A 24,285-nucleotide genomic window follows, 5' to 3' on the forward strand; every position below is an offset into this window, starting at 1 on the left:
GGTGCTCCAAGCGACTCCGTCTCTGAATAACCAGTCACCTTGGAGAGAGTGCAAAGCACTTGCTGAACCCACTGGGTGGTATTTGGCGGTTCCACCCTCCCCTGAGGATCTTGGAGGATCTTGGCGTATGTACGACTACAGCTATGACAAGACTGTCTGCAATCATTTCAACTGTTGGACTCATTATCTAAATTCTGAAAAACCCTTCACAATTGTACAAACACACAAAACCCAGCAAATCAACTGCCTTTTTAAATATAACAGATTTTCTCTGATCCATTTCCCGGGATAACTAACTGTACATTACAAATACCTGTTACAGCACCATGGCTTATAGCCAGGGGCTTCCTCTGAATCTTCAGCCTAATACCTTTTAAACAAAATAAACAAGATTTCTAGAGTATCACGCTGGGAAGGATATCCTTATTTGTGTAGGAAGAGTGGAGTTTTGGGTGAGATATTTTTTCCCCTTTGTTTCATTCTTAGAATATTTACAGGCCTGCAAACTCTTTATCTCATGATTACAGAAAGCTTACATATATTTCATTTCCAATAGAAAACAAGTCAATGACCCTGCATAGATAAGGATTTGAAAGTAAGCAACTATCTAGTAGAGGTGTTTAAATTAAATTGCCAATTAAGACTCATTTCCTACGTAGGAATCAGGAGTTTATCATTCATCTATAACAACGCCTAGAACAAGTATATTATAATTACATGGTTTAGAGATATAATTTGTTGACTTATATGTATTACAAACAAATGCCCTTTCCCCTGATTTTAGGATCTACAGGTGGTGGCTTTGGTTTTTCCACGTTCTTGTGGCCATTAGGTCCATAAGTCACAGATATTTAGAGCAGACATGATCTTAAGAGATTATCTAACAACAGCTTTGCTCTACAGATGAGGAAAACCAATCTTGGAAGAAGGATGAAATCCAGGCTAAATTTCTCCAGTCTGGTTGTACCTGACTGTCTTCCTTCATCCTCCATTTTCCAGCTACACATCAATAGAAGAGGGTGGTTTATCTATGCATGCTTTGGGAAACTGGTAAGTAGAAAGACGTTTGAATGAAAGAATTCATAAGCACTCCTAAAAGAGCAGGAAGTGTTGGCTGCAAGGTGACCCAACTGCCAGTCACAACATCTGATTGACAACTTTTTTTTTTTAAGATTTTATTTATTCATAGAGATGCAGAGAGAGAGAGAGGCAGAGACACAGGCAGAGGGAGAAGCAGGTTCCATGCAGAGAGCCTGACGTGGGACTCGATCCAGGGTCTCCAGGATCATGCCCTGGGCTGCAAGCGGCGCTAAACCGCTGCGCCACCGGGGCTGCCCTGATTGACAACTTTTTGCTCATCCATTGAAATGTAGTTACCTTAAAAATAACATTTTCCAAAAAAATAAAATAAAATAAAATAAAATAAATAACATTTTCCACTTGCCCCTAATTCATTCTTGTTAACAGTGACAAATGACTCATTGAGAAATGATTTTTGGCAGCTTCCAATTGCCTGGTGAATTTCTATAACTCCCTTTGACCGGGTCAAGGAGCAACCATGTGTCACCCTTTGGGGCCATCATTGGGTGTAAACTCTGTGGCAATTGCACTTGCTACATCATTCATTTAATTGGTTCATGTCTAATGCCAGGAAGACCAAAGTTAACATGCTCACAGACAGGATGCCTCATCACAAGCAGGAAAGAGAAATATCTGCCCTTGGCTCCAAGGAAAATCAATTCAGAGAACGCATAAATAGATGGGAACATATCCATTACTGATCCTCCAACGCAATCCTGAGAGCATGACCTACTGACTAGGGGCCCCTCATACTTCCATTTCTATGTACGAAAGCCTGCATACATACTTCCACAGAATTATACAAAATAGAATCCTTTGAGTCATAAGATTTTGAAGCTTTAATCCATTATTTCATAGTTGAGAGAAGAGATGCAGGAAGTCTAAAGTATCCATGCACTCAAGAGCACACAAGTATTTGACAGAAGAATTCAGACAAGAACCCACTTCTCTGATACCTAGTCTAGTGTTTTTCATTGTACTATAGCTCACAATAATTCTCTGCTATTTCTAACAGGTTTGTGTGTTAAAACAATCCTGTATGATGGCAACATTTAGATGCCTGACTACTCTAATCTATTTTTAATCTATTTTTGAAAATTCTCTTCTATTTGAACAGTACTATTGTGGCTTATTGCTACAACTTCTCTTTTTGTCTTCACTAAAAAAAGCTACTTTAAGACAGAGTGGCAAATGTATTGCTATGCCCAATAGTGGTAATACTGCCTGAACTAAAATAAAAATTGTTTTGTCAGGGTATAAGAATAAAAGAGAAATATTTCTCATTTCCTTTTACAATGTTTTAAAGTTGATCTCAAAATGATTACCTCTTGAAATATAGCTTATGCTCTCACTTTGAAAATTATTATGGGATCTAAGGAAAAGGGAGGACCCTGAATTTAAGATTAACCCTGAGTTCAAAAGGAAAAGCAGAGAGATAAGATCAAAGGCAAAAATCACCCCTAAGGGCTTCAGGATCTCTGAGGAAAACTGTTTTCTTCCCCCCAGATCTCATCAATTAGAAGAAGGCAAATGTACAGTTCTTTACCCAGCCAGATACAATCAAAGCATGACATTCTGTATCAATGGAACAGGAATTTCCACAAATTGATAAGGACAGTCTGTTTGGATAGAAAGTCAAAGGAGTCCTTTTTAAGTTTGTTAGAACTTCTGTTAGTACAGTTTTCTTTCTCTCTTTCTCTCTATTTCCAGAAAGGAGATGATTAAGACTATAGTGCTGAAGAAATATGTGCTACTGAGTCACAAAGCTAAGGATGTCTGTAGTCACTCTCCTAATATAAGTTTTTTTGTGGGGGGAGGGGTGGGTGTGAAGATTTATACTTGTGCTGATTCACAGCTGCCCACACACTGAGGTGGAGGAAAAAAAGTAGCCTCCTCTTCCAGTTAACTATAAAATGCATGAACCAAAAAAAAAAAAAAATCATATGATTGCTTCAGACCAGTTGGACTCTTTATATTTACAGAAATTAAGATTCTCTCAATTAAATATTTTACAATGAGTCATTTTGGGTTGGGGGAAGATAGCATTGTGGAGGGAAAAGGATACTCCCTCTGGTTTCATATTTTTAAAAAATCACAAGGACAAATACAAGCTAAATCATACAGTTAAAGATGATCCCAAAGAATGAATGAATGGCACTGGCATAGAGCCCCAACTGTGATGAGCCAGCAGACATTGCTAGTCACCGTGCTCTCTCCTTTACAAGCAGTAATTCTTCTCAAGGGGAAGGGAATGAACATTAAATGGCCTTACTACGTGCCGTGCCAGAGGCTTTCACTCACTAGATGCCGTTAAACCTCAACGCAAACCTGTAGCATATGATTCCCTCCACTACATACAGATAAGAAAGGCCTCGACATGGAAAGGGGAACAACATACATTAACTACATTATAGACATTCGTTCAACGAATATTATTTGAATGATTAAGTCCACTCACAGTCAGGAGATTTTAATAGCCTGAGTTTACTTAAAACTAAATTGACAAACCTAATACTCATGACTTGGAGATAGGAGGGCTAAGAGAAGTGTAACACACCCATTTCAGTTTACCACCTACAGCATCGAGGATTATTGATCATGCATAGGATGTGTAAAAATGAACTAGTTGCTCAGAATCCATATCTGTGTGTGAAATCATCCAACCTTATGCACTGTGCATTAAAAGCAACCACTAGCAATATATAGCAATTATGTTTAAAGTTAAATTATGTAAGAGTCAATAAAATTAATTTTTTAAAGATTTTATTTATTTGGGAGAGAGAGAGAGAGAGAGAGCAAGAGCCGGGGGGGGGGGGCGGGGGAGTTACAGAGGGAGAAGAGAAGCAGACACCCACCCCCACCCCCCATCCCGCCCCGATGAGCAGGGAGCCCGATACAGGGCTTGGTTTTAGGACCCTGGGGTCATGACCTGAGGCTGAAGGAAGACACTTAACTAACTGAGCCACCCAGGTGTCCCTAAAAGTCAATAAAATTTAAAATTTAGTTCTTCAGTAACAGTAGCTACATATCAACTGCTCAATAGTCACACGTGCTAAGTGGCTACTGCACTGGACCGCAGAGGTGTGAAACACCATCATTATGGAATGTTCTACTGGACATTCTAAGCCTTCTAAATTAGGAAAAGAATTTAATATATAATCTTGTTTCAGAGGTTTTTTTTTTTTTGAAAAATACTACTTTACTTTTTGCATCACACTCCATGTTTTCCCAAGACTGAAAAAGATCATTTATCTGATCCATGCTAAAATTACCCCCATACTATAGTAAGGAACATGAAATCTAGGGAAACTGAGTGACTCATATATCAGCACCTGAGAGCAGAGAGGAGAAGAATCTAGCTCTGCTAATCCCACATTTTCAAGGCAGAGGGCAAAGTGAACACTCAGAAAGCAAACACAGCTTTGAATCCCAGCTCCAGTACAAACAGACCAGTTTTGCAGCAAGGAAAAGCATTTAACTGTTCTGGGCTTCAGTTTCCTCATCCAAAAAACTGGGTTGGTAATGAGAGCCTTACACAGAGTAGCATCAATCACAGGTGGTTAACGTGGAATGCTACCCAGTGAGACAGAGGCCTTCCTCCTGAACATCAAGCAAGATTTTTCCTTTTACTCTTAATTAAAAATTTTTTTTCAATGCTATATGCTACAAATAGACTCAGCAGAAGTGGTTCACAATTTAGGAAGCTGATTTTGAGTACGCTGACATTTCCAACTGTTATATATACTCTCCTCCCAGCTGCTGTATTTGTGTTACCTCAGAATTGTTGTCAAGATTAAATGAGAGTTTAAATAGGATATAATTCTGACACGTAGATGTTTAGTAAATGTAAGTCCCCTTTTTGTCTTCTTCCCCTACCCTAATTCCCTTTAAGTCTTCTAGGTGTCTACCTATGGCCCCACACAATTTGGGGAACCTAGATTCTATCCCGAATGGTTAGATGACTCAGGAAGCTTATTTGCAATCTGATAATGCAACATATAGTTTCTTTAAGAATAGATGTTACACATTACAGTAGAAATCAGTAGTAAAATAAGATTAACTCTTCAGAAATTCACTCTGCAGAAAGCTTTATGAAGGTAGCTGTTCTACATATTGATTGTGCAGCTAGTGGAGACGTATATTCTAAAATATTTCCTCTATTTGGCCTAGAAATGCATCACAGGATGATCCTAACGTAGAATTATCTTCTTCATTTTGTTGGGTTCAGGACATTAAACTTGATCTGCCTTAGGTCAATGATTTAGGTCAGCTCTGAATCTTTTTAGCAGCTCTATGTTAATTCACTTCAATTTTTTTGAAATAGATTTGTACCACATCGCTCCTCCAAAAAGTCCTGACACAAAGAAATGACGAGAGAATGGTCAACCTCAAGGAGTGGGTGCTTTAACCATCTTCTGGCGGTGCTGGGACCAGCTGGCCTGAGAATAGGCTGACAGATGCGAATCTTCAAAGGCTTGCCAACAATCTGTCATAGAGTGCTAACATTTTGCCTCTATGGAGGCTCCACATAGACATTTCACTGTAATACCAACTGATGCCAACTCTGCAAAACCTGAAGTAGGTTAGGTATTATCCCATTTTTTCAGGTGAGAATTTGAACATTCAAGAAATTCTTATTACACAGATAATTCCCAGGACCAGAATTCAGGTTGTTTACACCTTGTATGACATCTTCTCAATTATCGAAACCACCAAAGTAAGTGACACACTCATTAGAAGAGGCCTGAACATGGTACCTACATTTTACCTATTAAGTTGAAACCAGTGTGCAGGGAAAGGCCACAGTGACCAAACAATACATGGCCAGGAAAATGGAGACCAGAGAAACCCACAGGAGTCAGACAGGCAGTAAGAGGGCATCAAATTGGATAAAGTCATTTAGCTCCATCCATCCCTCCAGCTTCATGATCACATTTGTTTTCTCCAACATTTTTATTCATCAATGCGGAGATATATAGCAGAAAGTATATTGAGTTTATAGATAGCACAGATTTAGAAGAATGGTGTGAATGCTGGAGAACAAAATCAGTATTGAAAAAATTCTCAATGAATGAACAATAAATCAAATCTAACAAAAGAGGAGTTTTAGGGAGATAAATGTGAAGGCCTGCTGTTATGAGCTGAATCACGTCCACCCACCCCCCCAAGATTTATAAGTTGAAGCCCTAATTCCTAGTACTTCAGAATATGACACAGATGCAGATGGGTCCCTTATAGGGGGAATTAAATTAAAATGAGACCATTAGAGTGGGCCCTAATCCAATCTTGACTACAATCCTTATAAGAAGAGATTAGAACACAGACAACCACCAGAATGAGGGGTGACTATGTGAAGATACAGCAAGAAGGTAACCAGGCCATCTGAGAGCCAAGAAGAGAGGACTCAGAAGAAACCAAATGTGCCAACACCTTGATTTTAGACCTCCAGCCTCCAGAACTGTGAGAAAATAAATTTCTATTGTTTGAACCTGTAGTATTTTGTTGTGACTATCATGACAAACTAATACACCTGGATTTGTTCAGCAAAAAAAAAAAAAAAAAAAAAAAATACCTGTTGAGTAGAAAATGGATGATCCTTAACAACATTGTGCAATGGCAGGGGAGAAAGAGAGGCTTCCATTAAGAGTAAGCTCTGCTTAAGTCCGTGTGTTTGACCACCAACCACAGGATAAATTAATAAAGGTCTAATATAATAGGCAGCAAGTTCTCCGGTGTTGCACACACCGGTCTGTTCCAAACTTTTCATTTCCTAGATGTGTCACCTTGGGCAGGTCATCTGTCTCTGTGTTGTAAAAGGAGAATACTACACCTTCCAGCATGGTTGAAAGGATCTTGGTATCAACATTAGCACCAAGCGTGGCATGGGAGAAGCAATAAGGGAAAGCCACGGTTTTTATTAGTGTTGTCCTTACCGTTGGCGTTGGAGGAGGACAATCTCACTGTTTGGTGATGGTCAGATCACATCTGAGTATCAGTTCTGGTTCTTCAAACCCCACTTGTAAAAGCAGAATGATAAAAATAACAGCAAATACCACTTATTTGAGTGTCTGCTCTGTGTCAAGTGTTGTAGTTCACCTCTCAACTTTAATCTTTACAACTCCCCTTTAAACTCTGTGTCATTATCATGTGATGAATGAAGAAACTGAAACTGAAACACATAAAGCCGCTAAGAGGAGGAGGCAGGATTCAAAGCTGGGTGTGTCTGACTCCAAATCTTCTCTTCCCTTTCCTGTATGTGCAGGCGGAAGGGACTTGAAACAACACCTAATAAGAAAAACGACATGGGGATGGATATTAAGAACAATCCTGAGAACATAGCATTATTTTTCATATTATAAAGTCTATTACTGAGAAAATGGATTAGATTTTAGATAATCAAACGGATTAGGTTTTGGATAATCACTGGGAGTGGAAGTTATAAGGACACTGCAACATAGAATGTTCTAGTAGAATAATCAAAAGATGGAATCGATTTCTTCAAGAACAATGACACAACCACTTGGCAGGAATGTTGAAAAGTTGTTTCCCAGTATTAACCAAGAAGTTGGGGTCCCTCCCCAACCAAAAATAATCTACGAATCTATATGTGCACCATCAGGGATCTGTGGGCAGTAGAATACTGAGAAACGCAGAGATCTAAAAACTTTCAATTGCTGAGAGTCCTAGAAAACAGTGACCGGCAAGAATATGCATTAGATACTCAACTACAGGGATTAAGATGTGCAACTCCAGATCCAGAAGAATTGGAATACTGGACAGAGAAGAAGGATGGTCACAACGTGAAGGAGCATGGCCCAATGCTCTGGCTACTGGGCTATAGCCTGTGGGCAGAGGAAACGAAGCAAGATGATTTCATGGCTAAGAGCAATGAGTGCTGTACATTCAAACCCCTGTCTCACCACTGACAAGCTGTGTGTTTGGCCACGTTCACATGGTTACATAGTACGTGATCACAAAAGGTTGTTGGTTCACATTATGATTATTCCTGAGCATAGATTTTGTCCCAGGATACGGAGCAGAGCCAAAGCTAATCATTTGCTACCCTTTCTCAGAAGACTGTAGCAATACAGAAGTCAAGACTTCGGTAAACCGTGGAGCCTTCAACTTTAAACCTAGAAAATGCGAAAAAGCTCTACTTCTGAGAATCGATACTACTTATGAAAGTTTCTGAATTTAAGAATGTATGAAGCTTAAATTGTGGTTAAAGTTTCCTGTCCTGGTTCTTCCCTTATGTAAAAGAGTTTGTATGCGTAGTTCAATTCAAAAAGCATTCACCAGTAGGGCGCAGTGATTAAGCATCTGAGCTCCAGAATCACCTTCTTGGTGTTCAAAGTCCATGTGGATCATTGCTAGCTGGGTGATCTTGCCAAGTCATTTAAGATCTGTGGGCCTCAGTTCCTTCGTAAAATGGAGATGATCATAATACCCACCTCAGAGGATTGTATGAGGATTTGTAGAGCGCTCACAAAAGTGTCTGCCTACACAGCAAGAGTTACCTATAATTACAATTATGGTTAATTTCCAGGCAACATGATAGGCACAAGAGACACAATAATAAATAAGGCCAGGTTTTTGATCCTAGAGGAGTTTCTGGGCTAGTGAAGAAGGCAGATTCATAAGCAGAATTCCAACAAAATATGCCAAGTGCTACAATGGCTTCACCTACCCTTGGTGTGATGGGGGCAGAGGGGGAGGGGAGCTAATTTAACCTGTGAAGGCTTCCTAGAGAAGGGAATACCTGTACTGTCTTCAAGGTTGAGTACTTGGCAAAGTTCTGGGATTCTTTTAGCCAAAAAACATTTCACCCAAAATTCGAGCAAACAAAATCCTTTCCAATTGCCCGGGTTGATTTTTAAATAATAAGAAGAAACAGCCAGCAGATTAAGAGAATTTGATCTCATATCAGCTAAAACAATCCTTTTGTCCAATTTCTAGCTAGCTATTGCCCAGTGATTTATGGGAACAGATTTCAGCTGAGAAGTATTGCCTCAATAATTAAAAAAAGAAAAAAGTCACTTGGAAAACAGGTACTAAACCTCACATCTCAGAGTGCTTAAGGAAAGAAAATAACAAACAAGCTCACTTACAAGTGAGTAAATACAAAAGAACTAATGAGATGTGACCTGTGCCTGGGCCAGTAAACTGGATTCTCTTTTAAGGCAGGGATGTTTCTCACCCTCTTTGTAGCCCCAGTTCCTAAAGCAGTACGTGGGCAATAAATATTTGATTGATTAACGTATGGGCAAATAGAGTTGGATCACTGGCTTAAAAAAAAAATGAGAGTGATAAATCATCTTTGAAAGGAACATCAGAATAATTACCAACTTTTATTAACCACTTATAACACAGTAGACTCTATACTGAGACTGCGCATGGGGTGTCACAACGTAAGCTTGGCTTTTATTCCCACTTTGCAAATATTAACTAATATTTATTGAGGGGGGCTGGCTGGTACTTTCAGGCACTGTTCTGGAAGCTGTGGACAGAGACGTGAACCCCAGAGATAATGTACTTGCTCCCATGGAGGTCGCATTCTAAGGAGGGAGACGAACCCTAAATAAGACAATATGATACCATCTATAATGCAATGTAAGGAAAATAACATAACACAATGTCATATAATATAAGGTAATGTAATTAACACAGCACAGTACGATACAACACAATACGGCATTGTTTCCTGTGGGCTTCCCCAGGAAACAGGCTGAGACACTAGGGGAGATGGAAGCGGGACTTGGGCAGAGGGAGAAGCTGAACCGGGTTTCAGGCTGATTGAAGGCCTCAAGCAACAGGGCAGGGAGCCCTCAGACTGGAAGGGCCTTGAGTCTAGGCATCTGGGCCTTTTTATCTCCATAGTCTTCAGATGGAAGCTGCAGGAGAAAGAATCCATGACCTTGGGCGAGGTAGCTCTCTTTAGCCAAGGGTAATTCCCAAAAGAGGGCTGACAGCTGCGGGCAGATGACTGGCAACACTCCCAGCAGCTGGAGATAAGTCCTTCGGTTTTAAATATGATGCTCTTGACTCAATGTTGGGCTCTCGTCCACTAGAATATAAGCTCCAAAAGGGCAAGGGTCTGGTTTCTCCTCTAACGGTGCCCAGGTGCCTAGAACAGAGTACCTACAACGGGACGAGGACTTCACGGTGTCTGTTAAATTAAAAAATTAATAGTAATAAATTTTTGGATCAGGGAACATAAACCCAAACCAAAAATTTCTAAAGATCAGGTCACATTGGGATACAGTATATTGTTAAATAATTTGTATTTATTGTTGGATACAAAACTTTAAAAAAATATGCTTCTTTTAAAATCTTGGTTTCAAAATGTGATCAGTGATTTGAAAATCTGTTGATAAGTTCAGTTTAATAGTTGACTTTAATGGCTATTGCTAGGGGCTGAATTGTGCCCCCTCCCCAAATTCATATGTTAAAGTGCCAGCCACCTTCCCCTCATCCCTGCTAGTAATTCAGAACGTAACCATATTTGAAGAAGAGGTGTTTAAGAGGGTGATAATTAAAGTTAGGTCTTTTGGGAGGTCCTAGTCTGTTATAACTGGTGTCCTCATAAGAAGAGGAAGTTTGGACAAAGACACACACGCACGCAGGAAAAGACCATGTGAAGACAGAGGGAGAAAATAGCTATCTACAAGCCCAGGAGAGAGGCCTCAGAAGAAATCGACCTCACAGACACCTCGATTTGAATTTCTAACTTCTAGACATGTGAGGAAATACATTGCTGTTGTGTTACCCACCCAGTCTGTGGTACTTTGTTATGGTAGCCCTGGGACACTACTATAGCTCACGTTGAAAAAAAAAAAAAAGAAGAAAGAAAGAAAGAAAAGAAAGAAAGAAAGAGAGAGAAAGAAAGAAAGAAAGAAAAGAAAAGAAAAGAAAAGAAAAGAAAAGAAAAGAAAAGAAAAGAAAAAAGGTACCCTACAAAGGCACAAAAACCCATTATGCATATACACATGGGGTGAGGACCATCACCAACAAAAGACAAGAGATAATAAGTGTTGGCAAGGATGTGGAGAAAAGCAAACCCTTGGTGCCTTATTGGTGGGAATGTAAACTGGTGCAACCACTGTAGAAAACAGCATAAAGGTTTCTCAATAAATTAAAAATAGAACTACCATATGACCTAGTAAGTTCCACTTCCACCTATACATCCAAAGGACATGAAATCATTATGTCAACAAGATCTTGGTACTCCTATGTTCATAGCAGTATTGTTCACAATAGCCAAGACATGGAAACAACCGAAGTATCTGTCAACAGATGGCTGGATAAAGAACATGTAGTAACTATATACATAATGTAGTACTCTTCAGCCTTTAAAAAGATGGAAATCTTGTCATTTGTGACAAGATGGATGAACCTAGAAGGCATGTTGTTAAGTGAAACAAGCTTAGAAAGAGAAAGACAAATACTTTATGGTGACACTTTTAAATGGAATTTTTAAAAAAAACTGAACTCAAAGAAACAGAGTAGAAAAGTGGTTGCCAGGGACTGAGGTGGGGTGGGGTTGAGGGGGTAGAAATGGGGAGAGGTTGGACAAAGAGTGCAAACTTTCATTTATAACACGAATAAGATCTAATGATCTAATGTATAAGGTGGTGACTATAGCTGATGATAACACTGTAGTGTATAACTGACATTTGCTAAGAGAGTAGATACAACTTGAGTGTTCACACACACGCGCGCGCGCGTGCACACAGATAAATGGTAAATATGTGAGGGGGATGGATATGTCAGTTAACCGGATGGGGGAGTCCTTTCACACTATACACATATATCATCAATTCACCTTCTTGTACATTTTTAATAACTTACGATTTTGTCAATTGTAACTCAACGAAGCTGAAATATAGTGGCTATGAGTCCACATCTTAAATAATATTTATGATAATTGGAAAAATGTTACCTTAATTCTTAAGAGATCTGGAATGACCATTTTTCCCTTGTCATGTAGCTTCTATCAGGAGAAAGCAAAAATCCACCTTCCAATACCGTGATTGTTCACCTGTGCCTATGTTAATAGTATTTTTTAATCTGTAATTTCCTCACTAGGGGCCTTTTCAAGCCACTAGTTAGTGGGCATTCATTAAGTTAAAACAAGATAATATGATCTGAAAAGCCACTTATTAGATCCTACTTCAAAATATTCTGAAAGGAGACAAAAGAATGAGGATCATGGCCTCCTTTCCATCTCCTCTTTGTGGAATTCCATTCCCAACTCAGTAAAACTTCCACACTTTGGGGCACCAGGGTTGCTCAGTGGTTGAGGGTCTGCCTTTGGCTCAGGTCATGATCCCAGGGTCCTGGGATCGAGTCCCACATCGGGCTCCCCGCAGGGAGCTTGTTTCTCCCTCTGCCTGTGTCTCTGCCTCTCTCTGTGTGTCTCTCATAAATAAATAAATAAAATCTTTAAAAACAAAACAGAACTTCCACGCTTTTCAAGATACAAGGCCATCTGACATACAGACCCAGAAAGGGTGCCGGAGTACCAGTCACCACCATTCTATAGATGTTGGGATGATGAATCTCCTTTTCACATTTTTAGATAAAAGTCAATAATAGTTCCGGTATTTTCTTCCCAGACCCCAGATGATGTCTTTAGCCAACCTCTAGGATGCATGAACCCCCACCTTGGAGACGAGCCAGGCTTGAGCAAATGAAGAGAACTGGCTGTTTCTTGAATCACTTCTCAGACAAAAGCCATCTCTGCCTTGCTCTACTACGTGTAGAGTTACGGAGGCCCAGAGTGACCTGCCACTCTCGGAAATGCCTCTCAAACAACAAATGCCAGCTTTTGCACTCCTTATTCCAGGGCATTCATTCTCCTATGGGTTCTGCACCTGATTGCCCTAAGTGTGTCGCTCCCTACCAGATACAAAATTGTGAAATCACTCAGCATTCCCTAAAGAAAATCTGGGGCTGGGTGTTATTCTTTGGTATTTGAATCTCTTAAGTTCAATTCAGAGGATGCACAATTTAGAAGCAATATAATTGAGTTTCCTTTCACCAGCCTGCCTGGGCTTGTCTGTCACTCATCAGAGCCCAGTGTCTTTGTAAATGGCTTTAGGAACCACATCTTAATGTCACTGAGCAGATAACGTATTAACTGTTAATTGACAGAGGAAAATGTTCCAGGATTGTGTTCCTGTCTTTGTTAGGAGATGATAAGTGACTTACTATTCACCAGTGCCATTTTTTTCTTATAGTTTTCAGCGAGGTTATAATCCTAACTCCCCTCACCCCCAAGTGTTGGTGTAGGTCAAAGTGTCTCTGTTTTTGTTGCCAGATTGGTTTTATTATTAAATTATACTAATATCTTTCAGAGTTGAAATGATTTTTAAACGGATTTTCCCTTGGGATAATGGTGTTTTATTTTGTTTTGTCTTGTTTTGTTTTTAAATCACATCAACAAAATTTCCCTTGAGGGGAATTTTCTTAGAATTTTAAAAAGACGTGATGAAAAATGTTTATTATTTGCAAAATTATTTATATTTCTTCAAATTATCTCCCATTCTTTATTAAGATCTTTATATACAACCATGTGTAATGTTATTTTAAGCATACATACATTGTCTTGTTTTCAGCTTTTTCCAATTAAATTTATTTTTTTGTGAGGATTGGCTGACTTGGGCACCTTTTCCTTGAGAGAAAAACCTACCTCTCTAAATTGCTTTGTGGGTTAAATTATGGTAATGAAGGTGAAATCACAAATCACCCACAAAATGAGGGGAACAGGCTTAAATTTGAGTTTAATGTGCACGTAGGAACAGAGCCCACAAAACAGTAATTTAAATAATAATTAATTCCCTCATTGTTTTTGAAACAATCCATTTAGCCATTTTAATGTCAATGCCTGCAAGTGAAATTGCTCAACACATTTGCTATATTCATAAATTGTATCCCACTTGCTTCTGAAAAGGATACAAAGTAACTGAAATTTGTCATCTTCTTATTAATCTGTCAATAAAAATGGGAAGAAAAAAACTTACATTTATGCAATGAATTACCACTAAAAGATGTCTATTCACTTATTCACCTGTTACGGACCTTATAAGGTTGATAGCTATCATATATGCTTTACAGATGAGAAGATAATTGAGCTTCAGAGAGGCCACAGTTTCAGGTAGATCTGTTTTCACCTTCTAGATGCAACATTCTTTCCAAGATAGTAGAGTCTGGACCCACCGCTCACCAAGAAGAGTTGCATTCTAGGGTTTTCTTATTGTTGCTTATTTTTGTGAGTCTAATAGGTTTTCAAATATGCTTTTTACATTTCGTTATTTGCAAACAAGCCTGTATAATTTGCCACATGCGAGTCTACTGCACTTTCTATTATGCAAACTGTCTATTCACACTCTTTGAATGCACAGGAAGTAGAGTCTTTCACCACATCCTCTTTAGCCTGCATCTCTGCCCTTATAGTAAACACAAAATATTTTGCATTCTCTATCACGTTCAGCTCCCTGGCAATTATCTCCCAACGAGATTAAGTTGTTGGAAAAGATCTTTCTCACAAGCCTAAGATGTTTGACAAATTTATGGGAACCAAAGCAATAGACAACTGTGCCCTGTGCCCTGTGCCCTGAAAACCCAGGATCAGTGACCCCAACGGTTTGACTCCTTAGGAAGCAGAATGCTTCTGTCTCTACAGACCTAGCCAAAGTCCACTGAGTTAGTTCCATTTCTGACCACTCTGGCACTGCTCTGGATCCCCAAACAGGTTTCCCACATGTCTTTCAGAGAGGGAATTTCCTAGAACCACAGCTGACCTCCACTACCCCCAGAGTGTCCACACTCTCGGGGTTTGTCTGGAGTCCATCTGGCCTTGGAGATTGGGGAAAGGGGATGGTGGTCAGTTCCCCAGGGCTTTCATTCCATACTGTCTGATTCAGGGAGGGACTTTTTTTGTTTGCTCCCAAACCTGCGAGCCCTGCCAACTTCCACTTTGAAGCAGTTGGGGAAAGTGATGCTTCCCAAAGGCAAAAGAAGGAAAGGCTGTATCAAGAAAATCTCACTCTTTTTAAACTCCTGACCTGATTAAACATTTGGAAGAACAAAAACTGTTGACAGTCTTAAATATGTTGAGTACAATAAGCCAAAATTCATTCTCAAAACTGAGTCTTGACTATCTAACTTAAATGATTTGGTCATTAGCTTTTGGAAAGGCCAACATGAACAATTGCATGTCTGTAGTTCACTGAGGCCCAGAAGGAAACAAAGAATTGTTTCAGCAAAAGAAGTTAGCTTTGTAGACCAACATATTTCTATCACTGGAAATTTCTAGCATCATCATCATCATCATCAATTATTTCTTGTTTTTAAAGATTTTATTTATTTATTTATTCATTCATTCATTCATTCATCTAGAACACAAGCAGGGGGAAGGAGCACAGGGAGAGGGAGAGAGAGAATCCCAAGCAGACTCCTCACTGAGTGCAGAGCCCCACACAGGGTTTGATCTCATGACCCTGAGATCATGACCTGAGCTGAAATCAAGAGTCAGACGTTTAACCGACTGAGCCAAATAGGCGCCCCACGATAAATTATTGCTTAAGTGATATTGGCATATTACCAATACATTGTCCATGTGCTGCTATGTGTCATCTCGTCTGACTTTTGTAGGAAGTGTCAGGGAAAATATTATCAATTCCTCTCCACTCTTTTAAATGAAAAGGTGAGGATTTAGAAAGCTTGGATGGTTTGCCCAAGGTCACAAGCTACGCAGGTACAAGACTACAAGCCAATTATATTACTCTTATGGTGGCATTACAGCTTACTTCTTTAGACATAGTTTTCTTGTCAATTTAGTGCCCTTTCTTTCTTTCTTTTTTCCTTTCTTTTTTTCTTTCTTGCGATTCTCATTGATAGCTCTTTTTTACATTTTTTTTGTTTCATCATCTATTAACACCATTTTGCCTTGCTAATAGCACTAGTGAAAAGCACTCATATTGGTTAAATAAACAAATAATTTGATTCTAAACCCAAGAGCACAGTCATAATTGATTAATATGATGGGATTACATGAGAGTTTTAGGTGGTCAATGCACAAGAAGCAAACATATTCATCGCTGCTATTTGAATTAAGCATGAAGTACGAAGGGACCAAGTTTTCTGCTTTCATTGTCATAACTCTGTTTTTAAAGTTTTCCCTGTCTTGCTCTCAATGCTGTCTTTTTAGCTACACTTTGCTGCTTTTTTTCCATTTCTATGTGAAAACTTAAAGAAAAAACAAAGTCATATGGAGTCTTTCCACCCTGGAAATTAGAGCAATTTTGTTCCATCCTCTAGCATTCAAATTGTGTTCCTTCCTGTTTAAGTTGGATGACTTTTCACTTAGAGGAACTGAGTGTATTCCACTGAGTTCTTCCCCTGCATTCTCCACCATGTGTGGTCAATTAAATCCCAGCAGCATAGAGAGTTTTCACTTAAACTAGTGCACTTCCTGGGAAACAGCAGGGTTTACATTCAGTTTCTAAATATTGTTGGATCTTGATGGGGACAATTTCTTCTCAACAGCTTCAGCACAGGACATATCAAGTTAGGCGTGACCTCACCTCCATCTAATTTGGCAGCAAACAACTCTTTTAAGAAACTTCACTGTTTTCATTAAAGATCTCAATTGTTCCTACTCATCATAGGATTGTCTTTATTTTCTATACATGCTTTCATGCAAATATGCACCTGGATTTTAAAGTGGATGCACCATCCAAAACCTACATAAAATTACCTTGAGAAAAAAAAAAAAAAAAGAACACAAAACAGTTGCCTGGAAGGCAATGATGACAAAAATGATGAAAGCTAAATGTAAAAGAGATTTTTGCACTTATTTTAGTGGAGGTTTTGTTGGTGGTAGTGGCCATAGTAGTGCTGGTAAGTGTAAAGATGTCAGAATCAACTTTTAAACTATGACAGCGCAGTGCAACGCTTTGTGGTTGTTTTTGGAAAGTGCTCCTTAAATCTGGTCATTGAAAAGTATTTTCTTTTGGTTTTAGACATGTATTTAAACGTACCTGAAATAAACTAATCGTTGTTAGGTTATACAAAGAAGAAGAAGGCATATAATTTATAGTGGAGAAGGATTTTTAAAATGTTCTTAAAAACTATGTTAACATGGATTTCTCCCTGACTATACATAGCCATTCATCCTGGAGATTTTAATTAGCATCTAATAATTGCTAACAAATTTAAGTATAAATTAGCTTTCAGGAAATATCTCCCTCTTTAAAAGAGCAAACTGTATTCTAGATTTTGGAGGGGTTTTAATATTTACACTTAAATATATTTCATTTTAAATAAATTTCATTTTATTTGTTCCTTCTTATTTTTCTGTTTTTATGCAGAAAAGTTATGCTTATTATACTCCAGAGTCTGTGATTTTCAGCTGCTGCAGCAAACAACCACCAAGTAACACTTTATCTTATATGTATGCATTTTCAAGTAAAATTATTGTTCTGTTAAAATCATGTAATCCCAGTAAACCTTCACTCTAAAGTGTTTTTGTTAAGAAAGGTGTATCGCACCTGGCTTAAATTGGCAAGAACAAAGCCAAAATAGGAGAAACATCAGCTTGTTACATAATTAAAAAAAAAAAATTACTCAGCTCAATTACTGTTGCATGTGCTCCCACACTTAAGTTAAAAATCTTTTAAATAAAAAATTTCAAATTTGGACTGATATTCCCAAGCAATGTCAGAGCCTGGGGGTGGGGTGGGGTTACTCCATCTTACAATGACTGAAACACAAAAGAAATGTCTTCAATACTGCTGATCTGAAAATAGTCTTTCCAGAATAAACTTTTTTTTTTGCAAGGAGCTGAAAAGAATAGGCTTTTTTTTTTTTTTTTTTTTTTCTTAAAATCAGGCTTTTGAAAGCCCCTGTTGCTTGCTATGGTCCATCAGCATTGGCATTTGGCATTCCATCTGTTCCTCAAATAGGCCTAGCTAGGCATTCACAAAGTCATCCTCTCTTCCTAGGATACTCCTACCCCTTCTGCTTACCCAACCGGATCTGGGACCTTCTCTTTCCTCAAGTGTAAACATCATCTTGTCCAGACATCTTCACATACCAATCAGTCCAAAGTAGGTTCCTGGTTAGTCTCTGCAATAACACTTTTTCTTCACTGTACTTGACATAATGTATGCATAAAACACCTCATCAAATTTAGAATGCCAGCAATTGTTAGACATGCCACTGTATTCCATATCACAAAGGGGGGGGGGAAGGTGCTAATTAAGCTATGACACTCTCTTGATTTTAGGATATTTCCTGATGTCAGAATATATTAAAAGATAAAGGAAAAAAATGTGTGCCTTAGAATTGATGGGACATCATCTATGTGCATATAGATCTGTGTCTCTCTGTGGTCAAAAGTGTGACAATCAAGGGCAAGAACCATTTCTGTATTGTTTACTCTGCAGGCCTAGCAACCAGCACATTGTCTAGCACATCGTCCATGTTTAATGAATAAGTAAGTAGATGGCCAGATGGCCACGAAGATAGTTCGTTGTAAAATAACATGTTATGTGAGAAGGTCGGATTCTCATTCACATGTCCATTTTTTTCACACTCGGAAATGTGAGCATAAATCATGATAGTAAAAGATAAGAAATAGGAAATAAAAGGATTTCCCAGAACCACTCCTCTTAACAAACAATAACCTTTTATAACATGGACCTAAAGTCTACCCATGTTTACCTCTAGTTCAACTCACTTCGTAAACTTTTTGAATCTGATATCAAAAGGGATCAGAAGGGTCATGTGGTACAACTCCAGTTAATTTCTGGAACCACATACCACCCCATTCGTACAAAAGGAAGATTAAATTAGACAATCTCTACCGTCCCTCTGATGTATTAGACACTTAGTGGTGGAGAATTTAACATCTTACAGTGTGTACGTTCACTATCTAGTTGACATTGTCTGCGTTGTCTTAAAAAACTGAAGAAGAAAAGATTATTCAGCCAGCCAATATTTAAACTCACATTGGCCTCTAGATCTATTTTTCATATTAGCTACATTTTCTTTTTTCTTTTCTTTTTTAGCTACATTTTCTTAATTACTGGGGCATGTTTTACCTGGGAAGTGAACATCCGATGCTACTGTAGCCCCAAAGCAATTCTCCACAGAAGCTGAAAAGAAGTCTAAACACCTATTTTAGCTTATAGCATTATTGCCTTAGCAAAATAAAAATGCTCTTGGTGAAAATCCAGCTCTTACTGAAATTATCATTAATGTTCTTTAGGTTTTACTACATATGGGTATAAAAATACATATTAATAGGAGATCAAGTAAGTTGTAGTAACAGCAGAAGGTGTGTGTTTTGGCATCCTCTGTAATGATGTATTAATTGCTCTGTGGCGGTATGCCTCTCTTTCTCCTTATTTTCAGTCCATAAACCATGACCTCAGCTGATCTAGGACAGTAACAGAGGCAATGCCTTGCTAACATAATGAGGACAGCGCCAATGAAGTTGCCTGGAAAAGATTCCAGGTTACTGGACCGGTTCGACTTAATGCTAATTTGGGCATAGAATTATCTTTTTAAAGCTCTTCAGTATTCTTAGCTGAAAGGCAAGATGACAAGTACAGCAATTCAAGTGTTACTGCTCCATTGCTTTTTCGCTAGGTGTGAGACAACGCTTTGCCCTGTTAAATCAAAGCAAATAATGTTACAGAGTCATTTCCAGATTTATAGCTCAACCCAGAAGGTTGATGCTTATTGGGAAGTTTCCAGAATTGGATCAAATTTTCAATTCAAATGAATAGAGCGGCTATGCGTCCCATGCCTCATAAATCTCCAAATTTAACTTCAAGCCTGTTCCTTTCCTCCAGATGGCTGGGGGGAAAGAGGGAGGATTAGCAAGCAAACCCAAGGAGACACACTTCCTGTGTACTCAATAATGTTTCCCTCCCAACTAGCTTGTATTGAAGTTAGCCTTACTAAACAGAAATTACCCAGATAAACAATACATTTTAAGTATGTGGACGGTTTTAACCCCTTAGGGAGTGCCCCTTCCTAAAGCCATTAAACTAGAGGGGTTTTTTTTCCCTCAAAAATAAAAGGTTAGATGGACAGAATCAACAATGAAAAAATCATTTGCCCGAGGGTATCTTGGGTCCCTTCTCCTCCGCTATAAGCCAGTACTTACCTTCACAGGGATGGCTTGTGTCCCCACAAATCAGAGACCTAGCTCAGGCCTTTGGGATTTTGTGGGGTGATGAATGACTTCTCTCCCCCTTACTTCATTCCCCAGGGGAAACATGTGTTAGGCAAAGGCTGAAGAAAGTATGAAGGGAAAAGGCAAAGCAAAGAGGAAAGAGAAATCCAATATGGCCTTTTTTCCTCATCCATCTCCAAATCTTTTTAATATCAAAAATATGTCATGAGGATACATATATGCATTAGATGGAAGTAGTAGACAGTGAAGATATGCAAGAATATTTACAAAAGATTTAATGCTTACTACTCACTTTCTAGACTCTTCTGATGACGTTTAGGTTTTACAAAAGCTCTATTGATTTTTTCTATATTTGTTCACTGTTTTTATTTTACCTACCTTTCACCCATCATCATCATATCTTTATAACTCAAGCAATCAGAGCCTCAAATCAAGTGGAGGAGATTTCCTCCTGAAGGAGTGGAATTTCACTTTGTTTTTTCTCAGGAGATCAGAAGGCATCAGAATTCCCTCAGCTCACTCAGATAATCCTCCCTTTCTTTCCTTTACCTCGTTCTTTATCTTCTCTTCTAAACTTTTGATTATTTCTCCTCCATCTTTTCCATCTCCAAGATCTTCATTGATCTCAGAACACTGTGTCTCATGAACATGGCAGGTGGTAAAAAGGTATGTGTTGGAGCTGACTACAGGGCAAAAAGTAAAAATATCGCATGTTTACAAACACATGGACCAAAGGGGATGCCATATACATCTTGTTATCATGCATGTTGGTACAACTCCTTCGGGAAACTATCTAACTCTACCTATTAAAGTCGAGCATATGCATACTCCCTGACCAAGAACTGCATTAATAAATATGCAACAGAAACTGCACCAAAAGTCATATAAAAGAATGTTCAGCAACATCGTTCATAATAGCCAAAACCTGGCAATCGCTCAGTTGTCCTTCATCAATAGAATGGATAAATTCTACAACCGAATATTATATAAATATTAGAAGAAGTTATTGCTTCACATAACATGAGTGAATCTCACAACCATAATATTAGATTAAAGCAAACAAAAACAGTGAGTACTGTGGAGAGAGAAGTTTCAAGAATGGGAAAAAATAACTCATGAAGATAAGTTAAGATAAAGGACTCTGATTTCTCCACTGTAAGAAAATGCCCTTTATGCCCTTTCTTACAACTCTTCAAGGTCTAGCACTTGAATTAACTTTGTTTACCTCCTGAATAAGTCCTAAATTTTCCCTAATTGCAACAGCTCAGAATCTGACCTATTCCCTGGATGATCTGACGAGCATTGAATCTAACTAATACAAATCATTAGGTAATACCAGTCGACCTCCCAAGTCAAGCTTGAAACTATGCGTGGTAATAAAATGATAAGTACAATATACAGTAATGAGCTAATAATTTTTAAGTGGAGAGAAGGAGAAGGCAATCATCATGGTTATATCGTATCCAAAAATATTAGAGGAATAGCAATCATACATATACATTGATTCTGACTATCTTCTGGCTCAAAGTAATGGGCTAAAACTTCCTGAATTTTATTCCCCTAAAAAAAAAAAAAAAAAAAAGGTTGAGAGGATAACCGTTGATAGATAAAAGTGGGAATGGCGATATGATAATGATTGCTAACATTAATTAACTCCAGATGCCTGTGTTTATCCACTGTTATTCTAACTCCCCATCATGCAGCACTGGGGTGTTATTCTATTCATGCAGGGTCCACACTTATATTTACATATCCCAGTGTGTCATGCTTGACCTTTTTCAACAACGCTGCAATTTTGACTTATGCTCAACTTACTCTAACGCCAGATCGTGCTCTGACAGAAAGTTACATGATAAATAATATAAAAAGTTGGTCATCAGAGTAGAATACAATATTGTATATGAGAAAAATTAATTTATGGTTTATTTTTATGACTGTGACTGTACTTTGCTATTATTCAGATATAGCATCTCAGTCCCAGTCTAACCCAGGACTGAGATGACACGGACAGTGTCTTCTATAAAAAGCCCGTGAGGACACAGTGGGTGTGCTGGCACACAACACATTCTTGAATGATGCATATTATGAGGCTTATGTTGTGAAAGAGCCACAAAAAATTTTAATCCTAGAATATAGCTCTGCCCACTACAATCTCCCATTCTGCAGTTTAGGATATATACCAACTAATACTGACATTAATCTACCAGAAAATATTTTCAAAGAAAGTCTGCTACAATACATAATATATTTGCACACTATATGCTTGTGTAGCCAAAGCCAAATGGAATTGATTTCTCAAAATTACCATGAGCTGGCTATATCCATACCACTCCTATACGTCATTAACACAGAGAATCAAAACAAGGTCAAAATTGCTTTGACGGTAAAAAATTTTTCTTTTTCCAATATCTTCTGGGTCCTCTAGGTTACAAGTTGTTACTCTAAACGGTAAAACAAGAATCATCTTATTCATGTTTTTCCAATTCCCATTGGCAGATACACTTTATTCTTAGAACTAACAATATGACCCTTATTTAATAATCCTTGTTGTGTAGATTAACTCCACCCCCTTGGACTTCATTCTGCTTTCCTAACTTTATTTTCCCATTTCCTAATTTGTTATGCCTATTTTAACTCTCTCATCATATTGCTGGTAGCTGGGTAAACCATTTTACATTCTCTTCTGGAAAACAGCAGTTGTGCCAGTTGGGGTCCTCTGAGAAGAAGATGGCAAGATGTGATTAGGCATGTAAGAGACTTTTCCGGGGGAATGCTGGGGAAAAGACAAAGAGGAGACAGCAAAAGGAACCAGGAAGGGGCCTCTACTGTAAGATGCAGACAGGACACTTCTGAAAGCAAAGGAGAAGGAACCTGGGTTGGGGAAAGAGTCTCTGGCTGCAAGGCAGGTCTGTGATAGCTTCAGCCAGGTGAATGGGGAGTTGCTGAGCCAAAACTGGTCTTTAGAAAGGTCCTAGATCCCAGTACCATGCAGCCTTTGGCCAGGGTGGCCCCAGTGGCAGATCCTAAGGGAGGGTGGCTTCGGCTCTTCCTAGCTATGCTCCCCTAGCAGGTGCCCCTGAAGGAGACGTCAGTGGTAGGTCTCCATGGCCATCACAGCAGTATAGACGGGAAAATAAATACACGGGAAAATACTCCCAGGCCAACACGTCTTTGTCATGTCGAAGCTGTGACACTAATTCTGTCCAAACACCTACCTCCTTAAACCTAACATTTTCACTTGTCCAGGTTAGAGCAGATGAGAATCACATACTGAGATGTACAGTGGCCAAACCATGTTTGAGTGCCTCCCCTTCATAATAGACCAAAAAGAAAAAAAAAAAAAAAAGCCCCAGGTTGTGACTTCCTGACACCTGTGATATTGGATTTGCTGGCAACGTGTAATTGTTTCAGCTATTTCTCCTGTTTGGTTCTTTTTCACTGTGCCACGCAGCAAGATAAAATAGGAAGGGGATCTCAGGTTTTGCTTTCCCTTCTGTTTCCATGGACACAAGTTTAGAATTTCATATGAAAGTCAAAATCTGTCACTCTCATTAAGTCTGCTCTTGGAGCTACTTTGCTAACAGCTTAGACTAATGCAGTAAAATAATTAGAAGCCAGCAAAGAAAACACACACACAACAAAGGGAAATGAGCCCCTTCGCAAAGAGGAACGACTGGTGGGCGCTGTGGAGGGAGCCTGTGTCTAGGGCAAGGGGTGAAAAGGCAACAGAGTGCTTACTGGACACAAGTGTTGCAGAGTCTGCGATGAAATCTCGGCATGCAGCGTGGATGTAGTTGGCTTTTAAGCCAGAAACAATAGAATTAATGTTCCTTTTAAACAGAATGCATCCTAATGGTTAGCACCATACCCGCCTCCCGCTGGCTCTTACACAAACATGTGAATGTAGCCGCAGAACAGTTTCAAGAATCTTGCCATCAACACACTTACCATTCAAAAAAAAAAATTCCTAATTATCTTCAGCCTAATTGATTTTG

The 24,285-nt window shown here is 38.8% G+C and overlaps 1 protein-coding gene and 1 long non-coding RNA gene across 11 annotated transcripts in view; one reads left to right on the top strand and one right to left on the bottom strand.

Moving 5' to 3' along the window:
* LOC144282280 (uncharacterized) overlaps positions 1-18,268 on the bottom strand; it is a 159,240-nt gene extending 140,972 nt beyond the window's left edge. For all 10 annotated transcript variants that reach the window (XR_013350670.1, XR_013350668.1, XR_013350669.1 and 7 more), the window contains exon 1: positions 18,111-18,268. The gene's annotated coding sequence lies outside the window, so the exon portion shown is untranslated. The remainder of the gene's footprint in view (positions 1-18,110) is intronic.
* Positions 18,269-18,359: 91 nt separating this feature from the next.
* On the top strand, positions 18,360-19,321 carry LOC144281624 (uncharacterized). The gene is made up of 2 exons (XR_013350055.1): positions 18,360-18,580; positions 19,155-19,321. It is a non-coding gene; the product is annotated as an uncharacterized LOC144281624 (long non-coding RNA).
* Positions 19,322-24,285: the final 4,964 nt, after the last annotated feature.

The sequence above is a fragment of the Canis aureus genome, chromosome 13, assembly GCF_053574225.1.
Source record: "Canis aureus isolate CA01 chromosome 13, VMU_Caureus_v.1.0, whole genome shotgun sequence".
In the NCBI taxonomy this organism is placed as follows: Eukaryota; Metazoa; Chordata; class Mammalia; order Carnivora; family Canidae; genus Canis; species Canis aureus.